We start from the raw sequence: 12,512 nt of genomic DNA, 5'->3' as shown, positions 1-12,512 counted from the left end.
TACATTGATCTTTAATTACTTCCTTTCTCATTGTAGGAATGCTATAGGAAGGGCTGCAAAGAAATAATAGATTTGAAAATAATTTAAGAGGTAATGTTTTTGTTTTATTTTATTTGTGTAACTCACACAGTGTAGAAAGCATAGCCTAAACAAAGTATTTAAGAAAATTTAGACAGAATAAGCCTACTTTCTGCCTGAGTACTATATTGACAGATATTTATTGCTACAAGGTAATTGCATTTGCAAATCATTGAAGGAAGCCACACACTTAAAATCTGGTTTCCTTATATTTATGCAGCAAAACAGAAGAAATTTCGTGAGATCTTGCATGAAAGATGGTAGGTTCAGACATTGCACAGCTGCTTTCAGCCCACTTTCCAAACATTGCAAAGGCTGGAGATACGTCTGGAGAGAACAACAAATAAAACGGAGTTATTCACTCTACTCCTTAATTCCAACTTGGCTCTTAGAGCGTGAATGTAAGTGAACTCTCATAGCTGACTATAAATAGAATATCATGAAAGAAATTTAGAGCTATCTTTCTTTTACTTTCCACACACTGATGATTTCCTTCAAATAGAAGGAGGAATACTGCATTACAAGAAGAAAATTACCCTTTTCCATTATTCAAGGTGACCTTTAAAAAAAAAAAAAAGGTCAGATCAATTGTCCCAAATACTTCTCAATACATTTATTTGAATTTTAAGACATATTATACATTGTCTTGTTGGTCTTCTATAAGCACTTAAGTAGTAGTACACATAAATAGCAGTCAGTTTTGTGGCATTTTAATCCATTTGCTTTTCCCCCATGTGGTACAGATGGGGCAAACACAGCCTCACATGCCTGGATTTGCACCAGGTGCTCAATTTCTCTGTCAGATGCAGAGCTGTGATGTTGCTGTGCCCTGGTGTGGCCCTGACAGCAGCTGGGCGCGTCCTATGTGTGCCCCTGTTCCCTGACCTGGCATCTCCTGCCCACTCAGGAAGTGCAGGTTTCTGGCAGCCTTTCAGGGTGGCAGGAGGCAGCCTGGAGCCCCCAACACCCTTCCTCTCAGGCTGGGAAAGCCAGGTTTCCAAGAGACCTGGGATTGAATACATGCAATTATTTCATTTTGGAGACAATTGCATGGCAACTATCATGGCAGCTGAGAGGTGGAGAGACTGCAAGTTTGCAATTAAAGAGGCGGCACGACTGTGTTCAAAAGCCTTTGAACAACAACTGCTGCTGCTGGATGTTTCTGAAATGTCTGCTTTGTTCAGGAGCCTGTGCATGTTTTCCTGGTAGTATACAAAAAACRTAATAAGAAGTACAGGGTTCTTTGTGTCACTTGACTAATTCCCGGATGAGAAGTCAGACTGTATTAAACTGCTTTACAATAAATACAGRACTTTTATTCCTTTAAGAAGGCAGCATTCTGATAAACTGTAATTTTTAATGCATGAACTGATTAATCTGTGCCAAACCTTTATGGGTTCTTACAGGGGTATTTTAACACTTTTCTGCACATTTTTTGCATTTTTTTCCTTCCCATTTCCTCTAGTATCTGAATGTGTATGCAAACAGCCTCACATCAACACAGTACAAATTTGAAGCACTACAAAGAAAACCTTGCACAATCTTAAAAAAAAAAAAAAAACCAGCCTTTTTTGTTGAAATACACTASTGTTTATGTTTCAGAGATCTTTTATTAGTACTAATACTGTGGTCCTGTGATGGTTTGCTGAGTGCATCAGTGTCATCCTTCTCAAGAAGATGAGCATGTATTTATGAGTCATTTATTTAAAACAATTTATACTACCTTAGAACCTGCAGCTTAGCTTTACACATGTGTTTAAAAATTATTATGAAAATCGTTGGAAAAATAAAAGTCCTCTCTTCAAGTTTTTCACTGGATTTTACTTTGAAATTTTAACTGCAAAAATGTATTCTATCAAAAGCAACCATATGTTCAAACTGAAGCATGAATCTTAATGCCAGAAGATACAAAATTAATCAGTTGCCAAATGGTGTGTGTAAACAGTTTTCAACTTTATGTAAATCCTACAGCTCTTATCTTTCAGGAAATCAGTGAAATTCCAGCAAAGATAAGTTATGGCTACAAGAATTGAACAATGGCAAGGAGCTGGACATTGCACAATGTCAGACTGTATTTCATGCATTTTGTTTATATGTTCAAGACTACTGGACATTCCTAAAAAAGAAGAGAATGGCATTAATTAACATCAGTGACTTATTTTGAAAAACAGTGTAGCAGTTCTGCTAAAGGAAAGCAAGTTTTGAGATGCGTAGAGTAGTTGAGCATAACTTTGCTCCAAGATGCAGTCTTAGAAATGCTCTTCCCATCTCTTCAAAGGACATATCTGAAACCTTTGGGTCTACAAAACTTGTTTACAGTTCTGGAGCCTAACTGGAAACATTCTGTTAAACACTTTCTTATGCAGTTATAATACACCCGAGTGTTTCATACTTCTCTGATGTCCTCGTTTGAAAGACAGGTATCTGCTAATGAAGGCAGGGACCCCCTCTTGGAGTGGTGGATATGACCCCCCCCCCCTCCGAATTATTATAGCTTTGAAAAAAAATCATAGGCTTTCAGGCAGGAATATGGGTAAAAGGGAATAACAGTTTTTACTTTTATATATATATATCTATATATATATATAAACAAGGTGAAACAAGTAACAATAACAATAGCAACAACACAACCCAGTCCCAAACCTAGTGACAGCCTTATAGAAACACAGTCTCCCTCTTGGCGAAGTTACAGTTTGTTGGCAGGGATGTTGCTGGCTCTTGGCTGAGCAGGGAGGGTGTGGACGATTCTTTGGAGGCTGCAGGGGACGTGGTGGTGCGGGTCCCGGCTGGCTCAGATCTCCCGCGGCTGCGATGATCGATACAAAATGGCAGAGGTGGATGGAGAAAAAGTTTCTCTGCAAAACTCACAGCGGAAAACACCGGTGCTCTTCTGGACAGCAAGAAACCCAGAACCGCACAGAGCCGAGCAGGAATCCCGCCCGCTGCGAGACGGGATGGAGCAGAGTTCACCCCCCCCCGAAGCTGGAAATCCTCCGGCCAGGCACAGCAGAGCAAACCACGGTGCCGCCAGCAGGAACCCCCCTCTCCGCGAAGCCACGAAAAACCAAAACTCCCAATCCCCCCCCCACCACACAAAAGCTGTCTCCCACCATTAGGGTGTGGCATAGGTATCATTGTCTTTTTAAACACCCAGCAATTAAAAGGATGATCGGCAATTACGTATCCCAGCAACAAATGGGGGAAGAAAAAAGTTCCCAAAGAAACGGAACAAAAGGAGAGGAATTTTAACCCACAACATCTGATTCAAAGGGAAAAGTGTGAATATTGTCTGTTTTGCAAACTCCTAACAGTGACATAAAGAATAATCAGCTGGAAAATATCCCATGGTCATATAAACTTCAAACTTTTCAGGCCAGAAAAAGAAGTGAGAGAGAAAAAGAAAAATTAAATGGTGGATCACAGAAAACAGACTGGATAAACTGAATTGTTTTACATGTGTGCAAACCTGGGTAATCTCAGTCTATTTCCAGCCTAAACTAAAAAGATTGTACTTTTCAGGTGCTCTTTTCCYAGAGAACCTTCATATGAAGGATCAGTTTCTATTCAATTTTTTTCCATTAAGGATGTATTCTTTTCTTTCATTTTAAACTGTATTAATTGCCTGCATTAACAAATAATATATAGTTCAGAGAATTTWAAATAGAAACCTGAAGAATTTCTCTTGGTAGATTCACTGTTTCTCCATTCAGCTGGTTTCGCTATTGAAGAGATCTACAAGCAAGAAGTGGCCCTGAAAAACAACTAAAAATGTAAAAAGTAGCAGATGAGGGCTAACAGAAACACAAAAAAAAATTACAATCCTCATGAAGTATTAATCCTTCTTTGAGGATAAAAAAGAGGGTGAAGAAAACCGTCAAAAGCTTTTCAAGAGCATTTCACCCTGTTAAAATCTGAAGCAGGAAATGTTGCCAAAGGCAGACTCTGCAATCTGTCATATTAGCAGCATTTAGGGATATACAGCTGCCTAGAAGCATCTTCAAGTTGCTCACTTGGCTTTTGGGAGGGAAGAAAGAGTTTCATTCATAAATCTAACCTTTTAGATGTCTTCTGAATTTCCTTATTTTCTCTAAAATGCATCCTGAAAAAGGAAGAGCCAAACCACAGAAAATTATGTAGAATGTTTATTCTAAATAATTATTCCATGAATTAAGCTGAACGCTTCTATGGTATATTTCATCAGTTTGATCTCCAGAGTTCCCAAAATCATGCACACCGCAGGTGTGCAGCTATAATTTGTACCTAGCCAATGTACACATAAAGCATAAATAGGATTTTTTATTACTTTTTTTTTTTTTTAATCTCACAGAATCAGAATCCATGTGCCATGTGTCGTAATGCAGTAGGTAATAATAATTCATTTCAGTAAAGCACCAGATGCAGCTTTGCATAAAACATCATTATAGATCAAAAACCATTATACATCAAAATCAGTAAAAGTCTGAAATGGTAACAAAATTTTCTTTATCTAATTAAAGTGAGATAAACTCTTGTAGAGCAAATCAATTCTGTTATGCTGCATTACAATCACTTGCTCAGTACAATAGTACAATTTGAAGCAATTGATCCAAGAAGATCAGATCAGATTTGCTACCAAAGGATCTTAATTTAGATTTAGGACCAAAATGTCTTTACTGAAGTTTTGCCAGAACTCAATACTAACCTACTAATAATATGTCAGATCTTCAAAGAGGAAGCCATCTGCTGTAAACATTGCTGATTTATCCAAAGATTCTCATGCCAGTCTCATTAGCAGGAAGATTAAATTAAAATTGTTAAAAATTCTTAATCTATAAAAACTCCAGAAGACTTGCCAGTGACRCAAGGAATACTATCAAAAAAACAGCTCTTGGTTAAAATTACCAACTCATGAACTACAAGCCTGCCACGAATTCCTGTTTCATCAAACTATGATGGGTTGCCAAGTATGAGTGGTTTTGAGGTGGCAGTTTCCTTGAGCTTTCCTTTGGATATCTGTAACCTTTTCTTTTAACCCCCATAATGCTTACATGTACAAGAAGTACAGACGGGACCCCTACTTTGAATAGATAATTCCAAATCTCAGCTATGTACTTCACCGGCAAAGTCAGGTTCTTTTAAATCTGAAACTATTTTTAGATTCCGGAGATTAAAAAAAAAAACCCAAATCCTTCTCAGTTGTAATGGAAAGGAATTAAAAACTTCAATCAAATATTGTAAAGTTTCACTGAGGACAGAACTAAAATTTCATGCATGGATTTATCCCTTATTTCTCCAGCAGGTAATGCCACACATTAGGTAAAACAATATTTTGATTACAAGGTGCCCAGTAACTAAGTTCAATGCAAATCATACATATCAGTGTGCACATTATGGCAGGTATACTATTCACATGCTCTAAATTGGATTAAAAACCAAACATTCTAATTTTATTGCATCTCTTCTTTTCACTTACTTTAAGCCTGCCTTTATCCCACCCATCATTTCCTAGAACTGACTTCAGGGCAACTTGAATGTTGCCCRAAGGGTACAAAATACGCTCAGATTAGCTCACTGTTCTTTCAAGCCTTTCAGTCCTCCCCCAGCAGTTATTCTATTCGAGGGCTGAGGAGAAGGCAGAGCATTGCAAAGGAGGTTATCAAGTTTGCCCCACAAAGTGAATGCTGATTAGCTCTCTCATTAAGTTGCACAGCTACATYTGTTATTAGTGAGTGGTCATAAAATTATTCATCCATTTTGTTAATCCAGCCAGTGGCTTGTTTTTTGGCGTTTTTTTTCCTTAAATTCCTGTAAAAAAGGGAATGTTGGTTGGAATAAACAAAATGCACATACAAATATTTTTTTTATTAGTTCTACTATCCGGAAGAGCAACAAAGTAACTCAGAGCAACAGGACTCTGGGAATTGTTTGCTATCCTGTAGCCTGCTTTTGCTGTGGGCATTTAGATAAACTTTCACAGCAAAAATAAATGGATTTGCATCCAAATCACAGTGAGAAGGTGTTAGTTTGAGGATAGGAATCTGTGCTTCTTTACATGGTGATTTAAAGGAAACAAGGATTAAATGAAAATTAATGAGGTTAATACTTTGATTTAGCTAGATGGTCTCACAGCAGGAGCCTCGAGGGCTCAGCAGCCTTGGTGTCACGTTCCAGAGTGGCTTGGGCAGAACCAGCGCCTGTCCCTGCCCCAGCCCCAGCCTCAGCCCCAGCCCGCACCCTGGAGCACAGCCCTCTCACAGCACATCTATTTTAGAGGGTCAGCTTTTACCAGGAATGTTTGGAGAGGCACAAGTCCAAAGCTGTGGGATTTCTGTCCAGGTCCAACAAAACAGATGCTCAGTACTGCTGCAAGCACAGAAGAGAAGAAAAAGGTTTACTCTAATGTTACCAGATACTGAGAATACTGCACAAGGAATAATTAAAGCTCACAGGAATGAAATATTATGTTGTTCTGCAAGTATATTTATTTCAGAGTTTTCAGGCTGGCGCAAATGATATATTTAGAAATACCCTGTATCTCCCAACTCCTSCCAGAAGAAAAGACCTTAAGACCACAGAACCAGAGAGAATGAAGCAATGGATGATACATAAAGGGAGGTGAGGGTGTGCAAAGAAACACTGAAATTATGATCAGCCTGAAAAAATTGTGCTTTCTGTGCTCCAGCCAGTTTTTACTGGTAAGAAGGAAGTCATTGAACAGTATGTTTTAAAGAAAAACATTGAAAGACAAGGCAAATTGAATGCTTACAAGGCAGCTTTTTCTAATCATGAGGGATACTGGGACAAGTAGATGTAGAAAATGAAAGCTGGTATTCCAGCCAGGCTGGAATTTAGAGTCAATATTTTGAGAATGAACTGATGTGTAGTAAGGCTGGGTAGGGAAGCCTTTGCATGTTAAAGCAGACGGCTGAGGTTGTGTGGAGCAGATAACAAGGAGCCAGATGGTGTGCAAGAAAGTGTGCATATACAGAGAGTATTGTGGTCAAAATGACAGACTGAAGTGATGACACAAAAATGGTCATTTTGCAAGCACTCAGGGTGGATAAAAGCAGGAGAGCATCGTGTTTCTTGAGTCTAGAGAAGAGCATTTGGCAGGGATGAGAGCTTTGATGAGACTTTCAGCTTTGTGGGTAGCTAAAGAGCTGTTTCTTGATGCCATTAAGCAGAAAGAATCAATAAGATGTAGAAATAGCTCAGAGAGGATGCTTTAGAATGTAAAATGTCACTCCAATTAGGTGGCTGATTTAACCATGTGAAATGACAGATTACCAAATGTGTAGATTTAAGATTTCTCAAATAGAAAGACTGTGGCATTAATTTCAAATGGTGTGAAAGCTCATCTCAGCAAAACAATATTAACGTTTCATATAACAAAGAACTTAATAGAAATCTTGATATGCTATTTTATTATTAAAGATGATTTCACATTTCCAGATAATATCAATCCAGATCTTTTCTAATATGCTGGAAAAGTGCTATAATCAAGTTTCCATTCTCTAGCATGTACTTACTTACAAATTGGGTCACTTGACTTTTTTTTGCTATAGTGAAAAGATTTATGTGTTTATAGGGAAGGGAAGGGAAGGGAAGGGAAGGGAAGGGAAGGGAAGGGAAGGGAAGGGAAGGGAAGGGAAGGGAAGTACAAAATTTGCAGTTGCCTTAATCTTTAAAGGCTAGAATTACTAGCCCTCTATTCTTTGGGATTTGTTTTCTGATTTAAAAACTCTAGCTCCTGAAGACATATGAGGGATAATATCAACTTCTGTTTTTAAGACGTTGTAGCACAAATTGCCTGGAAAATGTTATTGGGGTACATCCAAACCCAGAAGCTAGTGGCCAAATAAAATATTCCCAAAAAAGCTTTATTATTTTAGCAGCAGTAAAATRATTTTTCAGATAGTCTTACAAACAAAGTACTGATTTGGACATTTTAATGCTTGAAATCAACAAATCTGTCCCTTGAGGTCCTACCATTAACTCTCCTCAGCATGGTTTTAGTGAGTAAGGTATGGGTATAGGAATGTAATTGTCTTTGCATGTTTATAGCATCTTAATTTGCCAAATATTCATCCAGCTTCAGCAACAAAATTCACTCAGGTGTTTTGTACTGCAGCAGCCCCATTCAGGAGGCTGCAGAGCACAGACACAGGGCATCCCCATCAGGGTAGGTGTTCCTCATTCTGCCTCAGAGGGGCCACCCAGCTAATGTTAGCTCTGCAAGCTTCATCCTCCCCACCACGGGCAACCCTCTCCTCCTGGGTTTTCCCAGCAGTGCTGCCCTTCCTCTCATATCCATTGGCACCCAACTGCACTCTCACCTCCTTATATGGGAATCGTTTAGCTGCACACTGCTCCACAGACTGTTATCTACTGAGAAAAAGTAATGCAGCTTAGGAGAAAGTTCTTCCAGAAGTGCAGATAAATCAAAGTGCCTTGCAACTGGAGTGAGCTGCAAACATCTTCACAGGCAGTTAATAGCAGTTACCATGACTCCACCGATGCACAGAAATGTATTAATCCTCCACAGCGCAGTTGTGTGCTGGGACTGTAGATCTCCTTTGTAAGTAAATTGACACACTCTACAGCTGTTATGATGCCAGCATTACAAGGAAACACAAATGGAGTGATCAGGCATAATAATCAGGTTTTGCCTATTTTAATGAGAGCCACAGGCTGTTGCTTCTCTGAAAAGCAGTGTATAATGGTGAAATCAGAATTTATTCTGAGCAAGGCATTGCTTTGCTTCTGCCATATAACCTGAGTAGAATTCACACCCTGTCCATAGCACATACTCAGACTTTCACTTTATTCTTTGATTGATGCTGCTGGGTAAAAAGCACAAGGACAATGACTGACATAACCTGATCGCTTTGGTAAGAGTCCTTCACAGCTTTAATATCCATAGCTTGAATATTGCATTCTCCTGTTCCTTACAAAGATGAAAATGACCTGCAAGAATACTTTTCTGTCTGCTTTCTGCTTTGAGATGGCCACAGAGCAGCTGAGAAAGGACTAAGATGCAAAACTGAGAGGAAGCAAAGTAAAGAACAGAGCACAAAACCTCCTATTGTTCATCAAATTTGCACCATTCAGAGAAAATCAAGTCAAGCATTCTACAACTAATTCTAAGTGAATTTATGACCCACACGTATCCATGTTCTGTCATACCTTTTCAGACTGATCTGTGTCATTCCTTGACCGCACAGTGAATTCTTGAACATAATGTAATGGAAAAGACATCTTTTGCACTTATATTTGCTTTAATATAGATGCTTACTCTAAAACACAAAATAATCCAAAGTTATAAAGTTCATTTTTTTAAATTGCATAGCATGGCACAAATGACAGCTTTAGAGAAGACTAMAATTTTAAATCAGGGCTCCATTAAGGAGTCTAAAATTGTAGTCTCCTGACAACCCATATTATTACTACACAATGACATCTTAGGTATATTGCTGGAGAATGCTGACTATAATATCTCTTTCTGGTTCTTCTACACACCARCGTTAGATAGCATTTAATTGATTTCACTGGGATTGGGATTCAACCSAATAGAGAATTTTTTATTAAACAAAAAAAATCACCTGCAGTCAACCTAACATGCTCGAAACATTCACACTGCTATTCACACTCAACATTCAAAAATTATCTCAATTGTTTTTATGAATGTATGTGACCAAAATTCTTCCCATGGTGCTCAGCTCACCCACAACACTGGCACGCTTTATTTGTACGAAGTCAGACTGGTGTAGTTTGCCATGCAACTCAGGTAACTTAAACACGTCTAGTGAATTATTTTTATGTATATGAGCACTAGGAGGACTATTTCCCCTCCCTACTTGGGTTAAATCTAAGTTTTAATAAGGGCAGGTAATCTAATTCAACCTCACTAAAAAGGTCTGGATGCTCTGGGACTTCCACAAGGCCACAGATGATTAGTTAATAATAGAAAACTACCGGTTTTTGGGATGAGTGATTATCAGGATTACAGTGAGGCTTGGTAATGGAATCCAAGCAAGTGGCTAAAATTATATTGAGCCCCAATGAAGGAATGGTCGCAGATTACCTGKCAAGAATACAAAATGTTCTCATGCTCTGAAGCCCATGCTGGAGCAGGCTCCTGGCAGGGAACAGTGGGCCTRTGGAGAGAGTTTGCTTGTAGGGCTGGTGAGCCCATGGGGAATCCACACTGGAGCAGCTGGTTTCTGAAGGATTGTGCACTGTGGAAGGAACACAAAGAGATGGAGGTTCTGAAGAAGTGTAGCCCTAGGAATGGATGTTGGAGAAGTTTGTGGAGGACTGCCTCCCATTGGAGAGGAGAGAACTGAGGAGGGAGGAATGTCAAAGGCAATTTGTGTTGTTCTTACCACAGCCCCCATTCCCCATCTACYTTTGGCCACTGGCTAAGGGGAGGTGAAAGAATCAGGAGTAGAGCTGAGCCTGGAACAAAGTCAGGGCTGGGTGAGGTGTTTTATAATTAGACTTTATTTGTCATTATTCTACTTTGATGTGATTATTAATGTTTATTTCCAAGTTGAGTCTGTTTTGATGGTAATAGGTGAGTGATCTCTCCCAGCCCTTATCACAACAATGAGCTTTCCATGACATTTTCTCTTCCTTCTCTATCTAAAAAGAGGGAGTCATAGAATGGCTTAGTGGGCACCCAACATCCAGACAAATCTCTCCAACATACCAGCTGAAAATTAAATCCTACTTATTTATAGATCACAGCAGCATGGCTCTTTTTTATCACATTAAAAATTAAAAACAACCAAAAAAACTTAAACAAAATAAAAGACAAAAAAGGAGTTTATTAATACACATGGAGATCTGAAAGGATTTTTGTTTCCAAAACAGAGTGGTGTTTAGGAGGCAAAAGTAATTTTCGTAATCCTGACATAAGTTGAGAACATTTAATATCAGTTTCTGAAGTGGACTGGATTAATCACATATACATAACTCTTCTACCACCCACACCCCTCAACTCAGGATGTACATTTGAACACGCAGTCATCTTCCTTTCCAGGTATCGAAAAATAATATGGCTAAAGAGCTATACATGCCTCATGTCTTTATTGTATCACAACTTTGAAAGGGAGAAATTGTAAAGGCAAAAGGCAAAAAAMTTTTAGGCTGACCCCATAAGTGACATGTCCAGTGACAAGCAAATTGGGATACTGTAAGGATAAAGTTGGCGTAAAATTCAGTGGGGTGGGTCTGATGTTTAACTGTTTTATTGAGTCCCACCTGGGTTCTTCCATCTGCAAATTGCCAGGACAGGCTCTTGTTTAAGTGTCATCCTCTATGGCTCCCACTTAGATTTTGAGAAAGGCCTACTTGGATCAAGTAGAAAAGTACAGAATTGGAAAAATCTCTTATATGCTTGCTCTCCAGCCCAATAGRTAACACAATAAGTAAAAGAATTCTTTGGGTCTAATTTAAGGGAAACTATTAATGTTGGAGGATATGAAGTGCTTAGAAATCATAGATTTAAAAGGATGGTACTCCTTTCTTTACAACCAAAAAATAATTCAGCTCAAATTTCTGCTTTTAAACTCAGATTGCACTGGACCACATTAATATTTCACAGGCAAATACGAAGATGTTGAAACTCATTTGGGAGAAAAGACAAAATTACATCAAGTCAGAATCACATTCCATAACATTTGAGTCTGGATAACAGGCTTCAGCAAGTCCATAAATCCTATTTGCTTTCACTGACCTGATGGAGTTTCTTTGGCTCATCAAGAGGGAATGTCCATGTGGAAAACAGTTTGTTTCATTTCCAGAAGCATATACATACACAGGGGCTCTAATGGCCTAAAGCCCAAACTTAAATTCACTGCATGCCTGCAGTGTGTCATATTCCACCAGGAGCCAATGTGCAAATAACATATTTCTATTTTTAAAGTCTGAAAAATGTCACAAAAAGCTTTTGGCATTTACACGACTCAGACAATCACACATACACCCTCTAATTCTCTCTGCAGGTAATTTCTAATGTTCACAATATTACCACAGCATGAAATCAGTAAAAACTATTAAAGTAAAAAAAAGTTCTTCCATATAGCCATTAAAGTATGCCAAACTAGAAAAAAAGAGAGCATTTAAAATGACAGCACTGACAGTTACTCCTTATAAAGGGAAATCAAAATGTAATGCACTTAAACAAAAAATKAAAAAAAATACACAAAGAGGTTGATTTAGTAAAATTCAGCTCTGCAACTTGATACAAACCAGTGAAATTGTACAAGCAAGATTTTCACCTGTGTCATGAAACAGAAATCCAGGTAAAGCAGTTCTGTCATTTTTCCATGTAGCATTTCCTTAACAATTGTATTCAAAAAGATGTGATAATCTGTGTTTTAAAAAGAAACAAGTTAACAATACACAGTTTCATATCTTCATTTGAAGACAGCACAGTACCCGTACCAGCT

At 38.5% G+C, this 12,512-nt stretch overlaps 1 long non-coding RNA gene across 1 annotated transcript; it reads right to left on the bottom strand.

The window, feature by feature from the left end:
* Positions 1–5,308: 5,308 nt before the first annotated feature.
* Positions 5,309–10,815, bottom strand: LOC130574348 (uncharacterized). The gene is made up of 4 exons (XR_008965427.1): positions 10,142–10,815; positions 9,244–9,353; positions 6,344–6,420; positions 5,309–5,862 (listed from the first exon to the last, which is right to left on the bottom strand). It is a non-coding gene; the product is annotated as an uncharacterized LOC130574348 (long non-coding RNA).
* Positions 10,816–12,512: the final 1,697 nt, after the last annotated feature.

The sequence above is a fragment of the Malurus melanocephalus genome, unplaced genomic scaffold (genome assembly GCF_030028575.1).
Source record: "Malurus melanocephalus ecotype Western Australia unplaced genomic scaffold, MMel_1.1 scaffold_80, whole genome shotgun sequence".
Taxonomy (NCBI): Eukaryota; Metazoa; Chordata; class Aves; order Passeriformes; family Maluridae; genus Malurus; species Malurus melanocephalus.
The sequence above is the reverse complement of the archived record's forward strand: the minus strand, read 5'-3'. Positions and strand labels throughout refer to the sequence as shown.